The following is a 24,547-nucleotide window of genomic DNA, read 5'->3' on the forward strand; positions in this document are numbered from 1 at the left end:
ATATAGCATAAGAGGCTGTGGAGGATTACTGTGTAAAGCCAAACTGGGCAGAAAATGTCTGTAAGACTCCATCTCCTATTACCTAACCAAATGTTAGACTAGAGGTGTAGCTTAAGTGCTTACAGAGCTAGCATAAGCAAGAAACTGAGTAAGAGGCCTTGAGTTGAAGCCCTGCACTGGAGTGCAATAGAGGGGGAAATCCGAATTTTAATATAAACTCTAAAAGCTTACACTTGAGTGCTAAGCCATGACACACATTTTCTATCCATCTCTTTACACATACAGATATATTTCCCAAAACATCAATAAGAGGTTTAAAAGGAAACAATTTCAGAAATGGGCAGCGGTGGAGACAACTACACTTTAATCAGGAGGGAGTGGATACTGAAATGGGAGCAAACATTTATGTCATGAAAACTGCCTTGTTACTTTAGGCATTCACCAACATGCCTTTCTGTGCTGGTTAATTTCCAACAGAAGAACCATCCTGGTGTGGAGAAGAAGCACAATCAAATCACTCGCTCCTGGCCTTAGGAGTGAACTGCAAAACAGAACTGGAAACAGGAGAGGAAGCTGGGATTCCAGTTGGAACCAGCTTTCTTTACATGACCACCAAAATGGGAATGCTTTACGATTCAAGACCTAACCCCTTGAAAATTTTAAAAAAAAATCATTCGGCTTATCAGATAGAGAGCAATTCCAACAATTCTGGGAGTTGAATGAAACTGTTGCCTGAATACAAATTAACGAATGCCTCTTTGCCACAAGGTCTTTCGTGTCTCTATTTTATTTTTAAATCCAAACAAGTAACAGCATCATTCCAGAAACCAGTTCTTTCTGATGGATGTCCCAGGGCTGGTGTTGAAGCAGGTCTCCTTGGCAACCGAGGAGCATAGTACCTACCGGGGTGGGGGTGGGGGCAAGGAACCCCAGTAGTAATTCCTCCAGCTAGACGCTCAGCCCCCAGAGACGTCCCCTCCAGGTCTCGCCCCTCGGGGCACCCCGGCACTTCCACCCTCTCCCCGCGGATCTGCAGGGCATCCACCCCGGACAGACACAGTCTGGCTTACCCGATGGGGTGCGCGGTCTGCTGGGGCGGGCACCTGGTCCCCTGAGCACTGCACCAGCGGCTCTGCTGCGCCCCGCGACGCTTTGGGGGTGACGAGGAGCTGCGGTCGCTTCGCGCTGCGGGTTTGGGGGGGGGGAGGTTGCAGTAGGGATGGCCGAGCGCGCTGGCGTGTGTGATCTGGGTGTGTGTGTGTGTGTGTGTGTGTGTGTGTGAGATCTGTGTGTGTGAGATCTGTGTGTGTGTGTGTGTGTGTGTGTGTGTGTGTGTGTGTGTGTGTGTGTGTGTGTGCGTCTGCGCGCGCCGTCCCGCCTGCGCGCTCCCGGAATCTCCGGCGGCGACACCGGTGTCCCTCGTCAATAAAACAGCTTCCAAGCCCCGGCGTGCCCGCGGGCGGCACGTCCTGCCCGGCTCTGCCCCGCGCGCGCGGCCGTGCTAGCCCGGAGACTCACCTTGCGGCCCGCCCCGCTCCCCGCCCTGGCGGGGCGGCGCCAGACGCCCGAGCGGCCCAGCCCGCTCCCGCCCCGCCGAGCCCGCGCTCGGCCCCCCCCCCCCCCCCCCGCCTTCCCCTCCTCCACCCCCCCCACCGCCTGGGAACCCCCGCGCGCACTCCCCTCCCCCTCCAGTTCTCCTCCCTCCCCTCCCACCGCCCCCCTCCCCACCCCCGGCCCCGCGCACACGCCAGCCCGCCCTCCCCGGAAGTCCCCCTCCTCCGCACAGCCCCCCCTGCCCGCACTCAGGCTCCGGCACCGCTGGCCGCTGGGTCTCCCCAGAGCCCCCCCACCGACAGCAGCTGCCCACCCCCACCCACCCCCCACGCGCGGGGACTGTGGACCTCCCGTCCCAGAGCTGGATGGGGAGCCACCCGAGCACACCACTGGGCGCGCTAACCAAGTACCGGGCGGACCTGACCTACCGAACTTGTCCGGTTGCCGCGCTGCCTCGATTCCTAAAGGCAGCCTTCTTAGGAGAGGACATTAGGTGGAACTGCGGAGAATCAATTCAGTATGACTGCAAGAAAACGACAGGGATGGGCCGGACTCCTGGGCCTGGACGCGGAGGCGGTGTCGCAGGACTCTGCGCACGGACCCCCGCACACAACCCCCGCTCGGTTCCAGGGCCTGGCAAGCTTGCCAGGCATTTATGTCATTCTTACCTAAAGCAGGCTGAGGAACCACATCTGTAACTTTGGTAGGTAAGTCCTGCACCTTCCAAGTGAGCCAATGTGGAGTTACAGCCACCAGCAACAGAAAGTGACACGAAACTGGCAAACTGTTTTGTAGAGGTTCAAGATTTCAGCTGCTGTAAGATTTGAATCATGTACTAGAATTTCACAGGCTTTTCATTTGGTGTTGTTTTACACCAAGAGACCAAATTTTTGAACCCATAACATAATTTGACCCGCGTCAGGAAAGAAAACACTGTTTTAAATCCATAAAGTGGTACTAAAGAACTCTATAGGTCTAACCTATACATTATATGTCTAGAACAAAAAGAACTTAATCCATGAAGTATAACTAAGTAGCTCAAAGACAGTAATTGCATGTATAAACAAAAGGAATCCTTTGAATATTTTTTTTTTGCCCGTATGGGATTTGAACTCGGGATTTCATATTTGCTAGCCTTCTACCACTTGAGCCACTACTCCAGGTTCTTTTTGCTGTCTAATTTGAGCTGGAGTCTGGCAGACTTCTGAATAACTAGGATTATAATGTAGGTGTGAGATACTAGCACCTAAGAAAAAGTATCTTTATATTACCAACTCTACCCCCACTTCAACCTATGTGTGTACATAGAAAGACCTCTTCTTGCCCTAGCTGAGTGTTTCTTGTTGAATATTGTATCCCATGATCCTATGCAATGGCTATCCTCTACAAAGGGCTCTATAAATATTGCTTACTGACACACAGATGCTCAGTATTAAATGCTCAAGATAACTGCTTAGCAAAATGTCTAGGTGAGAATAGATAATAATGGCATCATCTCTGGTAGAAATGCACATCAAAACAACCCTGAGATACCGTCTTACCCCAATTAGACTTACCAGTATTCTGAATTTGGACAACAACAAATGCTGGCAGGGATATGGAGGAAAAGGAAGCCTACTGCACTGCTATTGGGAATGTAAATTAATACAACCACTCTGGAAAGCAGTCTGGAGGTTCCTCAAAAAACTAAACATAGACCTTCCCTACAACCCAGCCATTCCACTCCAAGGCATCTACCCTGAGCATCATGAACCAGAATATGACAAGGACACCTGCAAATCCATGTTCATTGCTGCATTATTCACATATAGTGAGACCAAAAGAGGATGGTCTTAGGAGAAAAATCACCAAGTTGTCATATCCAGTCACTTCTTTGTATGCATATAAAATAATAGACATACTGAAATAAACTCTAAAGATAAGTAAACAAAGGACCTTTTCTTAATTTGTCTTTTTGTTTTCAGATGTCTTTGTATTCTTTACCTCATATACAGTGTATACACTGTATATACATCTGGGGGACTCTGGGGGAGGGCATAAAATCAATGGAAAATGGATGAAAACGTTCATCAGTAAGAGTTCACTGGCTTCACTGCACATGGATGAAAGTCAACCACCCATCTCCCATCTCCACCTTTTATCACACACACACACAAACCCATCCTCTCCAAATAGTCCTCCATTTAGATCCATAGTTTTGTTTGTATTTATGGATCTAGATGCGACATGAGATAAAATGTGTACTATTTGTCTTTAAGAGTCTGGCTATTGACTTAAAATGACAATCGGCTACAGTTTCATGCACTTTCATGAAAATGACATTATTTCATTTTTCCTTGTGGCTGAATGGTACATAGAATGTTATGTTTTTAAAAACCTTTTGGTGGGGCAGCTGGGAAGGTGACTCAGTGATAGAGTGCTTGCTTTGCATGCATGAGGCCCTGGGTTTGATTCCTCAGCACCACATAAGCAGAAAAAAATGTGGAAGTGGTGCTGTGGCTCAAGTGGTAGAGCACTAGCCTTGAGCTGAAGAGCTGAGGGCCAGCACCCAGGCCCAGAGTTCAGGCCCATGACCGACCAAAAAAAAAAAAAAAAGTCTTTTTTTTCCTCTAAAAGGCAACTCTGTTAACCATCAAAACCCAACACAAAAGTATTTTCCAGTTTACTCTGTGACTCAATATTTTAGATAGTATCTTTCTCAGGCAGCATAAATATGGCCCTTTTCCTTTTGAAAAACATAAAATAAGACAATATTTCTTAAAAGTTGTTTTTTGATAATTATAAATCAGGATATATTAAAGCTAATTGCACTATTTTGTTCATTGTTGCACTATTCATCACAGTCCAGGTTTTTATTTGTTTTTTTTGTTTTTTTTTTGGTCGGTCATGGGGCTTGAACTCTGGGCCTGGGCGCTGTCCCTCAGCTCTTCAGCTCAAGGCAAGCACTCTACCACTTGAGCTACAGTGCCACTTCCCACAGTCCAGGTTTTTAAATAGCCCAGATGCCTCTCAATGGACAAGTGGATCAGGAAAATGTGACACTTAAACACAATGGAACTTTACTCATCCATTACAAAGAATATTATTACATCATTTTAAAGAAATGGATGGGTCTGGAAAAAATTATGTGAGGTGAAGTCAGGTCTAGAGAGATAAAGGATGAATGTTTATCTCATCCATTGAAGTTAGCGCTAATTTACAAATGTACATGTAAACATATGTGGTTATATGTAAGTGTACATACATGTATGAACTGAAGTATGGTATTTGCAGGGAAGAATTCAAACAGTTCAATTCCTCAGGAAAACGAACTCAATATCCAACAAAATGAATACCACAAAACTGGTACTTGAAAGGAGTGGGGGTTTGGAGGTCAGGGGTAGAGGAGGGGGGTAGACAAATGAAAAGAGGAAGGTGGGTAGAATGCTGTCATATATTCAACACCTATCCTATTAAACGAGGAAAATTTAGTGGAGGGGTTGTGAGTGATAGGGGAGAATAATGAAAGGAGTAACATTCATCAAGATGCACTGTAAATGCTTGACAAGAAATGTACTTATTGTCTTACTCACATAATTGTAACTCCTCTGTACAGCATCTTTACAATAAAATAAAATTTTTTTAAAGATGCATTGTATTCATAACTGGTTTGTTGAATGGTAGCTCCTTTGTATAACTATTGTATATATACAATACTTTTTAAAAGGACAAAATAAAAACATGTTTATTGAAATACTATTCATTTGTTCACAGCTTTTTCCCTTTTAGAGTATGTTAGGTGGGTAAACAGTATCGGGCTTAAATTTGGTTTTTGTTTGTCAATAAAGAGATATCCCTATTTCAATTTAGTGATGTTATGAGAATTGAGCTGGAGAAGAACAAGGAGAAGTCTTTTCATTGCAAACAACAGAAACTATTTCATTCAATGTAAGCAATGGAAATGTCATAGAAGGACACTGAGAGCTTGAGAATTTGTGGGCAGTTTCCCTAGGTAACCAGGATGGGAAGGTGGTAAACATTAGAGTAACAACAGGCAGTCAGGGGTGGGGATATTCTGAGCAAGTGTCTTCCATTGCTGGAACAGATGAACACCAATCTATTGCTCTTCATATCCTCAATTCAGATTCCAGCTTCCACTTGTTCTAACTTGAAGCCATGGCCAATCTCACAAATGGACTAGGATATGTTCTTGATCACAGACCTTCCAAGATTACAGGAACACAAATGATGGCTGGAAATCACATACATTCATCATAGAAAATTGGGCATTGGGAAAACCCTCAAGATCTTGATTCCTGGCACAATGGGTATTAAAGACCTTGAGATCTTGTACTATAGAAACCTCTTTCATTGCCTTAAACATGTCCAAGAGTTTGGTAAAATATAAGTACATTTATATTTTAGCTTACTTCTTATATTCTGGGGAAGTGTTTTGGAATGCAATATGCTTTTGACATCTTGTTGAGTCCCTCAATCATGAGTTATTGGACCAAAATGTAAGAGCACAGCATAAATTTAACATTAGCATAGACTTTTTTGTACAATCTACTTGAACAGCTTTGTGAGAATCAGGGAAACTTGGAGTTGTTTTCTACATAGGTCAGATTTCATTCTAAAACTGCATCATAAAGAAGAGCTATGTCACGGTTTCTTATTCAACTCCAGAGAAAAAACTTGTTATAGCTGTCTTTTTTCATAGCAAGTGAGGAGGTGTCATCTTTAATGCCAATGTCATGGTTTTCTGTCACAAATCAGTTGTGACACTAAGGAGTCACTGAGCCCTATTTCTAATTACTGTATTTCCACAGAGAAAAGATCGATATTAATTATGCCAAAACCCCAATTGATTTTTGGCTGAAATCTACCAGTTATTTTAAAGAGAATAACACAAAATAACTCTAGCTAGAACTTCAATTTTTTTTCAACTACCTGTGAGTTCATTTAGTAGCCTATCTGTCCTATTCATTAGGATCCAGTGTCACCCAACACTTTGCCCCAAGGGAAAGGCATTGCTGTTAAAATGTTTAATGTTTACACTTTCTCTGCTATATTCTCTGGTAATAAGTGTTTTCAGTCCATTTCAGTCTAATTAACTAGACATCGAATGGGTGCTTATACTGAATATAATATAATATAAAAGAATATAATATAATATAATATAAAAGAATATTTCAATCACACTACTTAAATAGATGACAGAAATCCTTAGTTACCATTCGGATAAGGCAACTTAAAAATAAATTATACCTTTTTATGTTTCAGATAGGCAGTGATATAAAAAGAAAGCATTGTGGTTTGAATATTAAATCTGACCTGCAGGGTCATATGCAGTATGCCTGGTACTCACCTCATGGTTCCATTATGGAGGTGCTGGAAATTATAGTGGGCCCTAGCTAGGGCAACCAGGTCGCTGGAAGGTGTGTCCCTAAAAAGTCTTATCCCTGATGCTGTCTTTCCTCTCTCCTTCCTGGCCTCCATGAGAGAAGTAGCACCATATCCTTCAGCTGTGATATTTTGCCTCACTATGGACCAGAAACAACCTGAAGAAAACCAATCCTTTCTTTCGAGTTGTGTATCTTAAGTGATTCTATCATAGCAACTCTCAATTGACTAACACAAGAAATAGTGCCTAATATTTGAAAGAATATGGACAAATATAAGAATGCAAGCAAATACAAACATTTTTCATCGCAAATTGTCAATATTTATATCCTGAAAGTTTGCTTTGAAGAATTTTAGGGTTACCTCAAACAAACTGTGCAATGACTCACATAAACAGATTCTTTTGACAATTTAGTAATATCCAATAAAAAAGGAGAAGAAAGAAGGAGGAGGAGATGGAAGAGGAGGAGGAGGAGGACGACGAGGAGGACGGGGAGAAGGAGGAGGAGAAGGAGGAGGACGACGAAGAGGAGGAGGAGGAGGAGAAGAGGAGGAGGAGGAGGAGAAGGAGGAGGAGGAAACAATAGGAAGAAGAAGAAATTTGTGAGGACGAAGGGTAAACCAAGACAGAGATGAAGCTATTGTTTGGGGACAAGGAACCTACATCTAGGTTTTTGTTTTGTTTTGTTTTTTTCCAGTCTTGGGGCTTAAACTCTGGGCCTAGGTGCTGTCCCTCAGCTCTTCAACTCAAGGCTAGAGCTCTACCACTTGAGCCATAGCACTTCCAGTTTTCTAGGGATTATTGGAGATAAGAGTCTCACAGACTTTCCTGCCCATGCTGGCTTTGAACTGTGATCCTCAGGTCTCAGCCTCGTGATTATCTAGGATTACAGGCGTGAACCACCAGCATCTGGATGTACCAAGTTTATATCTGTGCTTTCAGTCATGTTCATCCCAGAGCCTGGAGAGGGGAATGAACAGGTGTGAGCCACCAGTGCCTAGCGATAGCTAATTTTTTAAAAATAGTGTATCTCTTAAACATGTATTACTAAGTAAGACAACAAAAAAAGAAGTACAATAGGTATAGGGAATCTAGTTTGAGAGTAGAAGGAAGTAAAGGAGAGAGATGTATATGATAGGTGTATCTTTCCATTTCAATAGCTCAGGGGAAAAAGAGATGAATCTCAATTGGGCTCCATTGAGTCCCACATGCATGAAGACCCATGTCACACCACTGCCTGACTGACACTGTTTTACTTTCTCATTGAGGGGACTGACAGTCACATGCTGTCAGTAGAATTAGGATAGGCCCATCTCAATGCATAGAAAATAAACACAATATATTTTTTCTTAATGTCTTTCTTAAGAGTTAAAATTCTTTGGCTCCAGTTTTAAACATTTTAAAGCAACACATTCTTGGCAAGTGCTCCACATCTACAGATAATTTTTTTAAATTGGTTGTGGGGGCTGAACTCTGGGCCTGCACCCTGTCCCTCAGCTCTTAAGCTCAAGGCTAGCGCTCTACCACAGCACCACTTCCAGCTTTTTCTGCTTATGTTGTGCTGAAGAATTGAACCCAGAGCCTCATGCATGCAAAGCAAGCACTCTACCACTGAGCTACCTTCCCAGCCCATCCAGGCAATTGTTTTAATGATACTTTTCCCCTGGGTAATTGTATTATATATAATACAATATCAAGTGTTATGAAACTTACTTTTATAGGTTGATTCCAAAATAGTGAAAGGTTTTTTTATTTAGTTTTTACTTTTTATTGTCATTAGTAAGCAGTTGTACAAAGGGGTTACAGTTCTGTAACTCAGGTTATGAGTACAATGCTTCTTGTCAATATCATCCCTTTCTTTGTTCTCCTCCAGGTTCCCCTCCCATCTCTACCCCCAAGTTACATAGTTCATATTTTACACAATATACATTGAATATAATGACTACAATCACTCACCCTTTCCCCATTTCTGTGCCCCTTCCTCATTTTCCCTCCCCCAAACATGTTTTTACTTCCTGATGTTCATTTTGATAAAAGTAGCTGTTCAGAGGAGTTACCCCTTAAGAATCCTCCCCTAAATAAATAAATCCCCCTTTAGTCAGTTTGTTTGTGTGTAAATGCATTGAGTCTTGTTTATGTAATCATGCACAGTTGTAATTTAGCTCATTACTGCACTATTCACAATAGCCAAGTTATAGAAACAGGCCAGATGCCCTACAATGGATAAGTGGATCAAGAATGTGTGGTACATATACATAATGGAATTTTAATCATTCATTAGAAAGAATATAATGGTATGTCATTTGCAGGGAAATGGATGTACTGTACCCAGAACAAATTGTATTAAGTGAGGTAAGATATACTCACAAAGAAACTTCTTATTTATACTAATACATTCCACCACTGCTAATTTCTGATACGAAGGCTCTTTCAGTTTATAGAACTGAAAGACTTAGAAGGGGAAATCTGAACACCCAAACTTTTAATAAAAACAGAAAACCAAGTAACTTCACTCTATGTAAGATTCGAACTCCTACTCTATGTTATAAGCCTCTGGAAATGCTGAGATTGACCTTGTGGAACAAGGAAATGGTATTTCCCAGTAGAAACAGAGGAGTTTCCTCTCACCTCAGTAAGGAGTAAAGGATGTGCCACCCACAATAGGAACTATTAATTTTCACCAGCTTTTAAAGAGAGACTTAATTAGGGAATTCTATTTCCTTTCATTATTTCTTCTAATTTCTCTTCCTTTCCTTCAAAAAATATTTCAGACAGAATCAGAATTTTGATTCTCTGTCTCTCTCTGTGTCTCTGTCTCTGTCTTGGTCTCTCTGTCTCTCTCCCTCTGTCTGTTTTTGGTTGCCAGTCCTGGGGTTTGAACACAAGGCCTAGGCGCTGTCACTGAGCTCTGTGGCTCAAGGTTAGCATTCTACCATTAAGCCACAGCTCCACTTCCAGCTTTTTTTTTTTGATGTTTAATTGGAGATATGAATCTCATAGACTTTCCTGCCTGAGCTAGCTTCAAACCTTGATCCTCAGATCTCATCCTCATCTACCCACATCTGGCCAAAATCTCTTTAATGATTTAAATTTTCTAAACAAGTGATGAATAATCCACTGAATGCAAAGACATCTCTGGACTCTATTTTGAAAGTTCTCTTATAATTAGGCCACCTATCACAGAACTTAAAGTGCATATTCAGTGATACATTAAAATTTTAGTTTCTAATCTTAGAACTATCTGTGTGGGATCATCAATTTGCACAAAAAGTTCATTGCTATTCTACAGTAGTAAGTGTAACATAGATCAACGCAACTGACACTTCTAAAATTGTAACCTCCCAGTAGTAATATACAAATTTAAGCATGCCATTAAGAAAAATTCATTATTATTAACCTCATTCATTAAAATCTTCCATTCATTAAAATTTAACTAATGCTGGTGCTGGTGGTCCATGCCTGTAACCATAGCTACTCAGGAGGCTGAGATCTGAGGATTGAGGTTTCAAGTCAGCCTCAGCAGAAAAGTCCTTAAGACTCTTATGTCCAATTAACTACCAAAAACAAAACCAAAACCAGAAGTGGAGGTGTGGCTCAAGTGATAGAGGACTAGCCTTGAGCAAATTAGTAAATAGTCCAGAAACAGCACCCAGGCCCTGAATTCAAGCCCCTGGTCCAGCACTAATAAATAAAAGTTAACTAACATTCTCAGGGCCACATCCTTCTGCAGGTAAAAATGATTGTCAAAAATAATACAAAAATATTTCTCAGGCTTCAGCCTGTCTGCTTAACAGAAACCAGAAGGCTCAAGCTTCTTGAATTTTATTTTAAGTTGTCTCAAAGGTATTTTATCAATGAATCCTATTGACTTAGCCAACCTATCCTTCTTGGCACGAGAAATGGTCTTTTTGTTGCAACTACTGTAAATTAGACTCCATAGATGCCTTAGGTATCAGCTCTTTTTCTTTTTACTTACTCTTTAAAAAAATTATAGTTCCTTCCAGTTAGGCAATGATTCTCCAGAAAAGATCACTTTGTGCCTTAGGGAACAGAACATCTGGACTCATTAGTGTCTTATAGAATTAGAGAGGGGGAAAAGCTCTTGGTACCCAGAAGGTAGATTCAGGAATGCTGCTATATATTCTGCAATCACAGGACATCCCTCTCCTCCACCAGAAAATATCTGTGGTTGGGAAATGCTTTTCAACACCCAGAGCTGAGTCTTAGACAGCTAGACTTTGTGATAATCTGTAGAACAGATATTTTTGTCCTAAAAAATTCATAGTCCTTCTCTCTGATGGATACACACACACACACACACACACACACACACACACACACACACACATATTATATCATATTTTCTTTACTGAGGGGCATCTGGATTTGTTCCATATCTTAGCTATGGTGAATAATGCTGAGATAAACATAGTTGTGCTAGTAGCTTTTAGTATGGCCTTGTTTGTGATCATATGGGTAAATGCCCAGAAGTGGGAATGAAAGACTTGGAAAAAATTATATTAAGTGAAGTAAGCCGGACCCAAGAAAACATAGGTCCCATGGTTTCCCTTTTGCAATAATTAGTATACATCTAGGATAATCTTAGCAGATGAGCAGAATAGCTCAATAGCTATGTACATATGGCCATATAAGATGATGTTAAGCGAAATGAACTCCAAGACATGGACACAAGAGGTTTTTCTTTGTTGTTGTTGTTTTTAATGTGCTATGTGATTTTTTGTTTCTTTTGTGTGTTCTTTCCTCTGTGGTTTATCTCCTGTTGTCACTGCATTTGATTTTGGTACCCTGGTATTGTATACACATTTATCTGAATTGGGGAAGGAGAACAAAAGAATGGTGAGACAAAGGACAAGGGGGAAACCAATGCAACAGCGATAATCACAAGTCAACATATTGGAAATGATCTGTACAACTTAGGACGTGGATTGGAAGGGAAAAGAAAGTAGGAGAAAAATGAGGGAGGGGGTAAAAAGTTCCATAAGAAATGTACTTATTACTTATGTAACTGTCACGCCTCTGTACATCACCTTGACAAAAAAAAAATCAGTAGTCTTCTGGTATGTTTAAACTAAACATATTCCTCTGTTTTCCCTTAGAAGCATGCCTCTCTTCCTGACTTTTCTATTTTTTTAATTACTAACATTTTTGCATATATTTTTATTGTAAAGATACTGTACAGAGGGGTTATAGGTAATGAGTACATTTCAAGCATTGTTATCTCCTTTGTTTTTCCCCTACCATCCCTTTCCTCCCCACCTCTCCAAAGCCTCCCTCTCCCCACCCCCATATTGAAAATGAACTCTGACTTTTTTTACACACACACACACATTAGTTTAATGTTTACTTCCACTTAGGCTAAGCATTTTCTTCTTTCTTATGCTTTTAATTGTAAAAATGCTGCACAGAGGGGTTGCAGTTACATGAGTAAGGTCATGAGTACATTTCCTATGGAGCATTGTTACCTCCTGTTTTTCCCCTAACATCCCTTCTCTTCCCCCCAATCCCCCCAACTCCTTCCTCCCTCCACCCCCATATTGAAAATGAAATGAACTCCCTGACTTTTCTTGAGGACAAAATGGGAATTGGTCCTGGGCACAAAGAGGGCCACACCCAGCAATCTTCCTGACAAAACAGATACTCTAAACATCCAAATAAAACCTCTGGTGTTCTGACGGGGCCCATTGTAGTTTTAAAGACATGATTGCCTCCTCTACAAAACTTAACATAGGTTGAAAATAATGTATGTTGAAGTGCATTTCAGCCACCGAACAAACATGAAGGATTTAGAAACACAATCATCTACTGTAGCTCACCACTTGTCTGCTCTTGCTTCAAGTGGCTGATAAAAACCTGTACCTGTGGCACACTCTTACTGCTCAGTCATTCAGGAGGATGTAATGCATTTCACCAGCTCAGGGAAGGTTCACAATTTCAAATTCCAAATATAGTTTGTACTGGATATATATCACAGTCACAAAATTGTGAAGTTAAAAAAAAAACAATAAAAAAACCAAACATTAAGTAAAACATTTGCTAACAACCATTGCTTCAGCCAACAGTATATGAAAGTATGTAATCATATTCCAGCTGAGCCAGGCATAGTAGATTATACCTATAATCCTTGTTTCTCAATCTCAGGACCAGCTAAACACACACACACACACACACACACATACACACACATACACACACACACACACACACACACAACTCAAGCTGAGACTCCTATCACAATTGAAAGGCAATAACTGGCTACTGCAATATTTCTGGGTCTCCCAGACAAATTCTATGGCCAAATTCATCACAATTTCATCTAATTTAGGATCTGTTCTCCAGTACAAGTTTCAAGATTATTATTTGCTGGATTGTGGCCGAGGCCAACAGAATCTGTGATGTGACTAAATGGAGTGAGCATGACATATAAATTGTATAATCTTAGCCAGGTAACAGACAGCCACAAACATGGTAGAGTACCTGACTAACAAGTGCAATGCCCTGAGTTTAAAATTCTGTTCCACAAAAAAAGAAGAAAAATGATAAGCCAAGTGCAAATGGCTCATGCCCAGACACTCAGGAGACTCAGACCTAAGAAGAATACTTTGAAGGCATCCAAAGTAGAAAAATCTGTGTCTCCATCTCTACTTAGGTAGTAAAATGCCAGACTTGAGTCATGATTCAAATGGTAGAACACCATCCATGAGCAAGAAATCCATGTGAGACTTTGAAGCCCCAAGTTCAAGCCATAGTATTTAATACACACACACACATACACACACACACACACACACACACACACACACACACACACACACACACACACACAAAACACATGTGGATCTTGGTCCAGGCACATACCATGAAGGTAGTAATGCCCTATGTTAAAAGTGATCAGCAATAAATAGGGCTGGAAGTTTGATTCGATGTTAGAGCAACTGGTTAGCAAGCTCAAGGCCTTAAATTCAAAACCCACCAAGTACATCCAAAAACAAACAAAAATACTCAGAAGACTTACAAGTTCTGGAGAGACTATGATATCAGAGTTCAATGTAGTTACAACCAGGTTCTGGCCAATTTCAAAACCTGTGTGCTGTGTACAGGACTCCTGCTTCTAGTCCAACCTGCTTCTAGTCCTTGCTCCATGTGCCCTGCATGTTTTCATGGGCATTATACAAAATGAGCACACATTAAGGATAACAAAGAAGGCCTATATCTATTACCAATATTTCAACAGCAACAATCACATGGTCAGAAAAGTTACATACAAGGAGCATTCTTCTCAGACTCAGCCAGCAAGCCCATCAGGAAACAAATGATCATTCAGTGAAAGAGAAGCATCCAGGATCTTCCTAATTTTTTTAGATCAATCCTTGATTATGTATTTGGTCAGGTTGCAACATTATGATGTTTTCCTGGTATAACAGATAGCTTTTAAATAAACAAGCAAATGTCAGCAGTAATTTTCTCCAAATAATCAGATGTTCTTGAAGACAAAATGTTCTTAGATTGATAATTTCTTAATTATAAGAATGTTTTAGGGTGGAATTGTGTCCTCCTAAATTCATATAGTAAAATCCAAACTCCCAGTCACTTAGAAAGTGACCTTATTTAGAGACAAGGTCATTGAGTTTTTCGAAAACCTTTTATTCCAACTTAAGAGAATTCATTTTTATCATTATCCTTAAGTAACAAATGGGATTTAATTCACTGTGTCTGTCTGTGAATGTCCTGCACCTTAATCAATGTGGCCCCTTTTATCATTCTCTCCATCTCTCTCAACCCCATCCATCGCCTCAGTTTGCCTAGTTCCATTTTCACATGTGTACATTGAATATGACTGCATTCTCCCACCTTTCCCCTCTCTATGTTTCACCATCTTTCCTTTCTCTGTATTCTCAACCAGATTACTGGTCTTCATTTCACTAAACTTTAAGTAGCTGTTCAAGGCGTTACACCATTAGAACTCTCCCCTGCAGATACCCTACTTTAGTGAACATGTTTATGTATATAGTCATATGACTCAAAGCATGTGTATATGTTCTAATTTAGATGAAGTGGAATAGTATAGGCTCCTGATAAACCTTTAAAAGGGAGAAGTTTGGATATACATATGCACACAGGAAGGAGAATGCCATGTGAAGGCAAAGGTAGAGATCAGGTGCTTCTACAAGCCAAGGAACACCAAAGGTTACCAGAAAGCCCTCAACAGAGATTGCCAATAAGAGATGTTGCCATAGACTGAATGTCTGCCTTACTCCCCCTCCCTCCCGCCCCAAATTCATATTGAAGTTGTAATCTTCAGTGTGGTGGTGTGCAAGTAGGTGGGTACAATCATCATGAATGGAATCCCAGAGAACACTGTCATTCTCTCTCATGTAAGTGTACTCAGAAAAATAGGCCCTTACCTGAACCAGACCATAGTAACACTTTGATCTTGGGCTTATAGCCTCCAGATGCTAAGAAAGAATTTTTATCATTTAGGAACGACCCATCCATGGTATTTTTGTTCTAGCAATCCAAACAGTCTAAGGACAGGCGCAGAACAGTTTCTTCCTCATAGCTTTCACACATCTTGACCTTTTGACATCTCCCCTCTAGAATTCAAGACAACATATTTCTCTTCAATAATCTCCCAGTTTGTTTATTTTTTATTTTATTTATTTGTTGGTCGTGGGGCTTGAACTCTGGGCCTGGGCACTGTCCCTGGGCTTTTCAGCTCAAGGTGAGCGCTCTACCACTTGAGCTACAGCGTCACTTCCAGTTTTCTGGTGGTTTTATTGGAGATAAGAGTCTCACGGACTTTCCTGCCCGGGCTGGCTTTGTACCTCGACCCTCAGATCTCAGCCTCCTGAGTAGCTAGGATTACAGGCGTGAGCCACCAGCACCCAGCTTCTCCCAGTTTGTATACTTAGTAACAGTACTCCAAATAGCAACACAGAATGTCAAAGTACTAGCTGTGTAAAGAACTAGCTAGACAAAGGTATTTGAAGCACAGTGGCTTCTTGTGTTGCTTATTCAATTAACTGCATTTGTTGTTTGATCCATATTCACACCAAATCTATCATATATAATATAAATAATTTTAGGAACTAGTAATAGTTTAAATAACATCAGATATTTTGTATCTTGGACAGCAGTCACTTGGGAGTCAAGGCTTGAGTCTCTTGTAGTTCTATGCTCTGTGAGTTTTATCAGCAAACTGTATGCCAAATATAATTACCTCAGGGTAATCCAGATTAAAATCATATTTCTATTAATATGGAGGATTTACATAAAAGGCTTAAAGGATTACATGTCTAAGTATGGCAAAAATTGAGTAACTGTCATTAAGATACAACTGACTTTAAAAACAAAAATGGTTACTCTGCATTTTATTATTAGCAATAAGTATTTATTAAGCTTACAACTCTATAAATGCTGGAGACACGTGGGAGCCGGTGATTATCATGGTACTGCATCACTGGTTTTGTAATGTACTTGCGATCCAGTGCAAGAGTAAAGACAATAAACAACACAAGATTGGCTGGGCATAGGAGACACTAAACACACTTTACCTACAGCACTGTTCATATTCTCTTCCTTGAGAGAGAGGGATCCAGATTTACTTTATCATAAACAACCCTTGGATTTTCCCCTTTTTCCTGTGCAAGTACAGAGCTTCATATTTTTGCTTGGCATTATTGCTCAAGGCTGGTGTCCTATTACTAGAGCCATCTCCATTCCAGCTTTTAGCTGTTTGAGATAAGAACCTCACAAACTTTTCGGCCTGGGGCTGGCTTCAAATTGCAATCCTCAGATCTTAGTTTCCTGAGTAGCAAAAATGACAGGCATAAGGCACCACTACTGCTGGGCTGGCTATTCCCAATTCCTTTGAGTAACCTCTCTGACTTACCCATAGAGTTAATTAAGATGTGTCTACTTTTTGGCATTATCCTTTGTTGAAATGTTTCTACAGGTCTCCTGATAGAACTGAGTTTATTACAAACAGAAGAATACTAACTGTGGAGTAAAGATGTGAATCCTTGATTCCAAGTGAGAAAGATCCTGCTAGGATTTGTTGGGGCAAGTGGGAAAGTCTGTAGTGAAAACAAGACCCAGGTGTTGGCCTCTGTCCCACAGCAACAGGATGCTGTTATAGATGTAGGGAAAATGACACTTTACAGATTAGAGCTGCAGTAACAGTAACATGGCTCCCATCCCAGACCTGGATGTGTGTGTGTTTTGCTTCTGAACTCCTGGCATATACATCCCATGCTCCTCCTGATATTTCCCATTTTTTACCTGTCACATGTATGGAAAATGTAAATGATAAAGTCCTTTAAGTCTTCTATATCAAGACTACCATTCATCTTAACCTGGTGTATAGTCCTATCAGGATGTCACTGTTGACATTCTGTTTTCTAACAAATAATGTGCCCAAAGCACATTTCCTTTATAAAAGGCACACACATCTTTACTCTTCTGAAAGCACTGATGTCCTGGAAATAACTATTCTGTTGTTTTGGTTAGGTCTACAATATTGGACTGAAAATAATTAACTGCTATGGGAAAGATCCCTGAATGGAGAATCAGTATCCTTGGGTTCCCTTAAGTATATGTAGGCAAGCCACTGTATCCTTCATGAGTCTGTTGCTACATCATGTTCATTGTGAGCTTAAGCTTAAGAATAGCCAATATCACAGTGAGCTTTGTTTTCAGTAGCTTTGTTTTCTCCAAAGCAGTAGGATAAAGTGGATTTCAAAACAGTCCAGAACCAAAATCAAGAGCAATCACATAAGACTGTGGAACTGAATAAACAGGCCATTATATCCAGAACAACAAGTGCCAAATCATGACACACATGTGAAATTCCAGACAAAACTGTTCATTTTAGGAGTTGGCAGGAATATTTTCCATTGTATGTCGTCTATATTTTGAACATCCTTACCTCTGTGTGGTTCTGGTCTAGATGCCACACTCTCTGATCTTACCAAAAGATGTGTGCATGACCCAGGCTCAATCAGCATTCTTCTCGTCTGGGAATTTAATCAGTGACTGAAAAAAATTAGCTAGAATTTGGTACTTATATAGGTTGGGCTGCCACAACACAGTACAATCTTAATTTACCTTGACATTCCCTCGTATTTCCTGCATACCCTATCAAGGCATGCATTTGCTGGATCTCAGAGACACATATTTTGCTGATGGTTTTGCTGAACTGTGATGGTGGGAGAGTGGTGGTACGGCTTAGCTGCTAGAGAAGGGACACACTGGGTACAGACAAGGACCAGATCAAGCAAGCTTCTGACTCAGATCCTTTGCAGCTTCTGTTCCCTTGTTCTCGAACAATTTTTCCCTCAAATTTCCACTGTCTATGAGTCTATTGGTCTGGCTGTCTGTTTTCCTGTCTTTAATTCAGCTGGAAAATGAACAGTTATTGCTTGTTTTCATACAAAGTAGAGCAAAGTCATATACCTTTGGCACTGACTAGAACCCTGGTCTGGGGCAGTGAGGATAAGGGTCTGTCAAGAAAGCAGACAGATATGGTTTACATGTGGCTTACATGATTCATGTTTCACTCCTCAACTGTATTGAGTAATTAATAAAACAGATATGGTTTACATGAATCATGTTTCACTCCTCAACTGTATCAAGTAATTAATAAGCTAAAAAGGATATTTTAGTAAGAATTGACACAGAATTGAGCTGAATGAGATCACAGAGTCACTCTGCTGACATGCAGTGAAGTATTCAGCCTTTTTGTGGGAAGAAAGCCAGTGAATGGGAAGCTGTGAGTACTGTGAAAGGGAAAGGTAAGCCATATGTTTAAGAGTTCTTGCGCATAGTATTTAATAGTCACAGCATTTTTATTACCCAAGTTCACTGAAGAAAACAAAATTTACTGTGAACCCATTCAATCTTGTAGAGTAATCCTCATTTATACATGTATTTTTCATTTTCTGATGTTTTAGTTACCCGTGGTCAGTCATCATAGTTTGAATATGAGATGTCCCTTGCAGGCTGATGTGCTGCATATTTGTTTCCAGTTGGCTGAGTGATTTTGAGAGACTGTGGAAAGTTTAGGAGGTGGAGCCTAGCTGTACGAAGTAGGTCATTGAGGGCATGTCTTCGAAGGATTTACTAAGTCCTCCATCTCCTTTTTCTCTCTGTCTCTGCCGCTCCCTCCTGTTGGCAATGAGGTAAAGAACTCTTCTATTATATGTGTTCCCCACTCTGATGTTCAGCTCTTTCTGGGCCCAGAACAAGAGCCAAGTGACCACGGAATGAGTCCTCTGAAACTGTGAGCTAAAACAAATCTTTCTTCTCTTAAGTTGTTTCTGTCATGGAAGTGGTGCTGTAGCTCAAGTGGTAGAGCGCTCGCCTTGAGCTGAAGAGCTGAGGGACAGCGCCCAGGCCCAGAGTTCAAGCCCCACGGCCGACAAAAAAAAAAAAAAAAAGTTAAAGTTGTTTCTGTCAGGTATTTAGTTGCAGCCATAATAAAACTAATATAGCCTACTCAGGAGGCTGAGATCTGAGGACTACAGTTCAAAGCTAGCCGGGGCAGGAAAGGCTGTGTGAGACTTTTATTTCCGAAGAACCATCAGAAGCCAGGAAGTGGGGCTGTGGCTAAAAGTGGTACAGTGCTAGCCTTGAACAAAAAATAAAATAAAACAGAAAACAAACAAAAGCTCAGAGACCAACCTTGAGCTCAAGCCCCATGACAGACAAAACAAAATAAAGCTAAACTAAAAAAACAAAAAAGAATTCATCAACCAAGATCTGAAAAAATTAAGCGCACAATCCAAGAAGTAAACAATTCACGAATTTAAGTTGAAAGTTCTGAGTAGTACGATAAAAAAAAAAAATCTCTATCCAGTTAGTCCTGCCTGAGACTTGAATCCACCTTTTGTCCAGCATATCTACTGGATATGTGACACTAGTTAATACCCATCTTTGTTGTCAAATTAACTGCAGCAAGATCATAGTGTATGTGTGTGAGTATGTGTATGTACAAATGATCCCTCCATAGTAGCCTAGCACTACAACACAATGCCTAGATCATTCATCTCAGTTTGTCTCAGATCATTACAAGAAGGGTAAATGCTCTGCTTTATTATCAGTATTGTTCTTAATGTCTTGCTGTGCCTAGGTTGTCAATTAAATCATAGAATATATGTATGTATAGGAAACAATTATATATAGACTAGTACATCTGTTGTTGTTTCAGGAATCCAATGGAGGTCATGAATCCTCTATAGATAATTAGGGACTACTGCAACTTTTCTCATTCACAGATATGATTATTCTGTGTTATGTCTTGAAAGGGCAACTTTTGTCTTTGGAAAGATGTCTTTGATGGGCTAAGGTCTGTCACTTACAATAGAACTTGTTCCAAAATAACTGGAAGATAGAAATAGTGGGACAAAGGGTGAACAAATGCAGCAATGATACTCGCTAGATACTGTGTGGAAAAATAGAGGAGGGGGTTTGGGAGGGAAAAAATGGGGGAAAATGGGAGAGGAGGAGACACTGTTAAAAAAATGTACTCATTACCTGACCTATGTAACTGTAACACCTTTGTACATCATATTTACAATAAATTTTTTTAAATGGAAAGATACATTGAAGAAATCAGATTGACTATAAATTATAATAAATTTGTTATGATTAATAAATTATAATCTATAATTACGAATTGTGGGTGATAACATATAGATATTCATTATACTAGACTGTGTACATTTAAATGTGTTTGAAATTTTCTTAACAAAAAACTATTTTATGCCCACCATATACCTGAAAAGGGATTAATAACTAGACTATACAGTGAGTTCAAAATACTAAATGGACAAATCAATAACCAATCACTAAGTAGGCAAATGAACTGAAAAGGTAATTCCTAAAAGAAATGCAATTGCCAATAAGTATGTGAAGAGATATTTAACATCCCTGGCCATAAAGAAAATACAAATCAAAACAAAATTATGTTATCTCACTCTAGTGAGAATGGCCTTCAACAAGAGCACAAATAACAACTACTGGCAAGGTATCAGAGAAAAAAGGACCTTCATACACTGTTCATGCAACCACTACAGAAATCAGTATGGTGGTTTCTGTAAAAAACTATGATCCATATAATCCAATGATACTACTCTTGGGACTATATCTGAGGGAATATAAAGAGGCACTTGCACATTCATGTTTATTGTAGCAGTATGCACAATAGCCAAACCTTGAAACAACCCAGATTCTCTATAATTAATGAATGTGGCATGCATACATGATAAACTATTATTTTGAATACATTTTTTGCACATAAATGGATGGAACTGGAGACCATCATGTTCAGTGAAATAAGCCAGGTTCAGAAGGACAAAGGTCAAATGCTTTCCCTCTTATGTGGAACCTAGACTTAAAACGATAAGCATATATAAATACATAGATTATCTATCTATCTATCTATCTATCTATCTATCTATCTATCTATCCATCTATCTATGTAGAGAACATGTTTGTAATCACAGAACTATTGGAGAGGACTGGGAGGAGGAGGGCAGAGGAAAAGATAAGTGATAGAAGGTAAAGAATATTGAAATTCATTGTGTCTGTGTATCTAGATATCATAAAGAAACTCACTGAAAACTTGACTGATATGAGGAAAGGGGAAGGAGAAAGAGAGTAATTGGTGTAAGTATAACTAACATAATATGTATAGATGTGAAATATCACAGTGAAACTTCTTTAAATAATTAACATATACCTAATATGAATGACAGGAGTATAAAAGAGATTTTGTACAGGGTATGTGAGGATTACTAGTGGGAAAAGAGAGTACAAACGGAGAATGGAAAAGAGGGCTAATATGGTTTAAGTAAACACACATATGTATGAAAATAGAACAATGAAACTTCTTGAAATTGTTTTAGGAAGGAAGGAAGAGTGAGAAAGGAGAGCAATGGGATTGGCCAATCTGATCAGGGTATATTGTAAGCAAATATGAGTATGTAAAAATAAAACCCCATTGTACAATAGATGCTAATAAAAAGTAAATAAGTAAACGCTAACAGTTTGGATAACTTATTTTGAATTTAAAAGAGAGATCCAATGTGAAGAAATATTATATTCAAAATATATTCCATAAACCAAATCATTTCTCCAAACAGTCTAATGTCAATATAAAAAGCAAGTAAAAAAACATGAAGGGATATATAAAAGCTATAAAATCTGCTCAATGCAGCAGACACATTCTGGAACACACACACACACACACACACACACACACACACACACACACACACGATTAACTATGCCAAAAGTGGCATGAGAATACAGAATAGATTAGACCATCAGGTATTTGTACTTTATTTGTACTTTATTTCTTTGTAACAAATCATCACTAATTTAGAGGCCTAAAACAGCATATCTATACACAATGTGTGTGTGTGCGTGCGCGTGCGTGCACACACACACAATGACCTACAGAACTGTGAGGGTATATACATTTATGTACATAAATATGTACAAAATATTTTACAAAAATATGTGGAATTGCGCAGCTCTGTAGGGCAGAAGTCTAGGCAGTTCCACAGGGTTCTCTGCTTAGAGTCACTAGGCTCAGCATTGTGCCTATCACTCCTGCCTGCCTCTCTGTCACAGCCAACAGAAAGAGACTTAGCAGAGTTGCATGCACTACATCTTAAGAGTGGCTGTATGTGATGGAAAGACAAGCTACAGAGGGAAAGGGGGAGCGTTATACTCATGATGGGGTATAACACTCAAGAACATTGCCATAATGTAATAAATTAACGGAAAGTCCTACTTTCTCATCTCTAAAGTGTTCATGAAGCCCAAGTACCAATATCAAGATGGTTTCACATAGTAATATTTTTAGAGCTTTTGAACATTTTATATCTTGCTAAATTGCCAAAAACTACCTTCTGTAGCCTGCACTCAAATGGAGGGAATGTTTGCACTAATTAAATTGTTACAGCCAGAACAAAATTACCTCATTGGAATCAAAACTGCTGTTATAAAATGTTCTGTTCGTCCCTAAAAACCAAAGCCGTGTGGATGTGGAGAGACAAAGACATTATGAAAACTCTCTGATGCGGGAAAAACTGGTGTGAAAATAGGAGACAGGGAATCGAATTCAAACAGAAATGGAGAGTAAATGGAAGTGGTAAAAAACAATTGGAAATTTAGCTATGTACTTATGAGGGAAAGAATTTAGTGACTATGTATATATAATTAGATGTCATGTCTCTACTGTACTCACTGATTTATTTGTGCTGTATGTATTCTATTTTCTATTCTATTCATCCTATTCGATTCCACTATTCATCAATACCACACTTTAAAGGTTTATATTCTCTCCTGATATCTTGTAGAGCAAATCCTCTCTTTTTGTAGTTTTTCAAATATATATTGGCTAATTTTTCATAGTTTCTCTTCCTGATGAACTTCAGCATACGTTTTTGAGTCTCTCAACTTGTTACAATTTCGTTTGGAAGTGTATTTAGCCAGGCATGGGCAAAGTGGTGTATGCCTGTAATCCCAGCATTTAGGAGGCAAAAGCAGGAGATTCCAGGATTCCAGGCCAGCTTGAACTATTTGGTGACACTTTGTCCCACAAAAAGAGAAAGATATTGCATGTATGGATTAATTTCAGGAATAATAATCATTTTTTATATGACATAATGAAGAATTTGGTAAGTTCAGCCATCTATAAATCAGACTTTTCAAAGCCTTTTTTGTAAGCCTCCCTGGAATACTCTGTTTTCCGTGTCTTGCTTTTAAATTCTTTGAAATGAAAACTAGTTCTAGGGTGTTTCTTTGTTCTTTACAGCTTTTCATGTGTGTTAGACTCTGTTTAAAATTTTGTCATTTACTCAATTTGGGTTTGACGTATTGTTGGAAGCTTAAGATGCCAGTACAGGGCTTTGAACTCAGAGCCTTGTCCTCTTGCTTGGCATTTTCCCCTCAAGGCTGGCTCTCTCCCACTTGAGCCATACTTTTTTCAGTTTTGGCTTTTTGATGGTCCATTGGAGATAAGTATCTCATATATTTTTCTTGTCTGTGCTGGCTTCAAATCCAATCCTGATCCTTAGCTCTCAGTCTCCTGATTAGCTAAGAATAGAGGAGTGAACCATCAGGGCCTGGCTAGATGTGTAACAGTTTTATTGTACTATCAAAAACATTTTGGTTCATTATTCTTTCTAAGTTATATGAAGGACAGCTAGTTTATTGCTACTTTATTTGATTGATTTATTATGTCAAATAGTCCTTTGAATTATTCTCTTTTTCTAGCAAGATACAGACTTTTCCAATGACAAAAAAGTGATTAGTATTTACTTTTTATTTTGAATTAGCTAGGACCCTCAAAATATGGAAGGCACTGACTTCATTAGTCTTCTTATAACACTTCACAATTTAATATGATACTGTTGTACTTCTCATATGTAAAATTTTACTTCAATTGAGCTGTTTCTTATTCACTTCCCTGGAAGTTCCTTTAACTTCCTAAAGATCCTAAAAGTTGCTTTCTATGTGGCTTTCTTAAAGGCTTTCTCAAAAATTTTTTTTTTTGGGTCCGGTTGTGGGGCCTGAGCGCTG

At 39.6% G+C, this 24,547-nt stretch overlaps 1 protein-coding gene across 4 annotated transcripts in view; it reads right to left on the reverse strand.

Annotated features, from left to right (window-relative positions):
* Window positions 1–2,295, reverse strand: part of Klhl32 (kelch like family member 32) — a 195,429-nt gene extending 193,134 nt beyond the window's left edge. For 2 of the 4 annotated variants that reach the window (XM_070010229.1, XM_070010227.1), the window contains exon 1: window positions 1,071–1,479. The gene's annotated coding sequence lies outside the window, so the exon portion shown is untranslated. Of the gene's footprint in view, window positions 1–1,070; window positions 1,480–1,982; window positions 2,043–2,222 lie in introns of those variants that run through there. The other 2 variants (XM_070010225.1, XM_070010226.1) reach the window with 2 other exon arrangements.
* Between the last annotated feature and the right edge of the window lie 22,252 nt (window positions 2,296–24,547).

The sequence above is a fragment of the Dipodomys merriami genome, unplaced genomic scaffold, assembly GCF_024711535.1.
Source record: "Dipodomys merriami isolate MVZ:Mamm:240054 unplaced genomic scaffold, mDipMer1.0.p SCAF_8, whole genome shotgun sequence".
Classification (NCBI taxonomy): Eukaryota; Metazoa; Chordata; class Mammalia; order Rodentia; family Heteromyidae; genus Dipodomys; species Dipodomys merriami.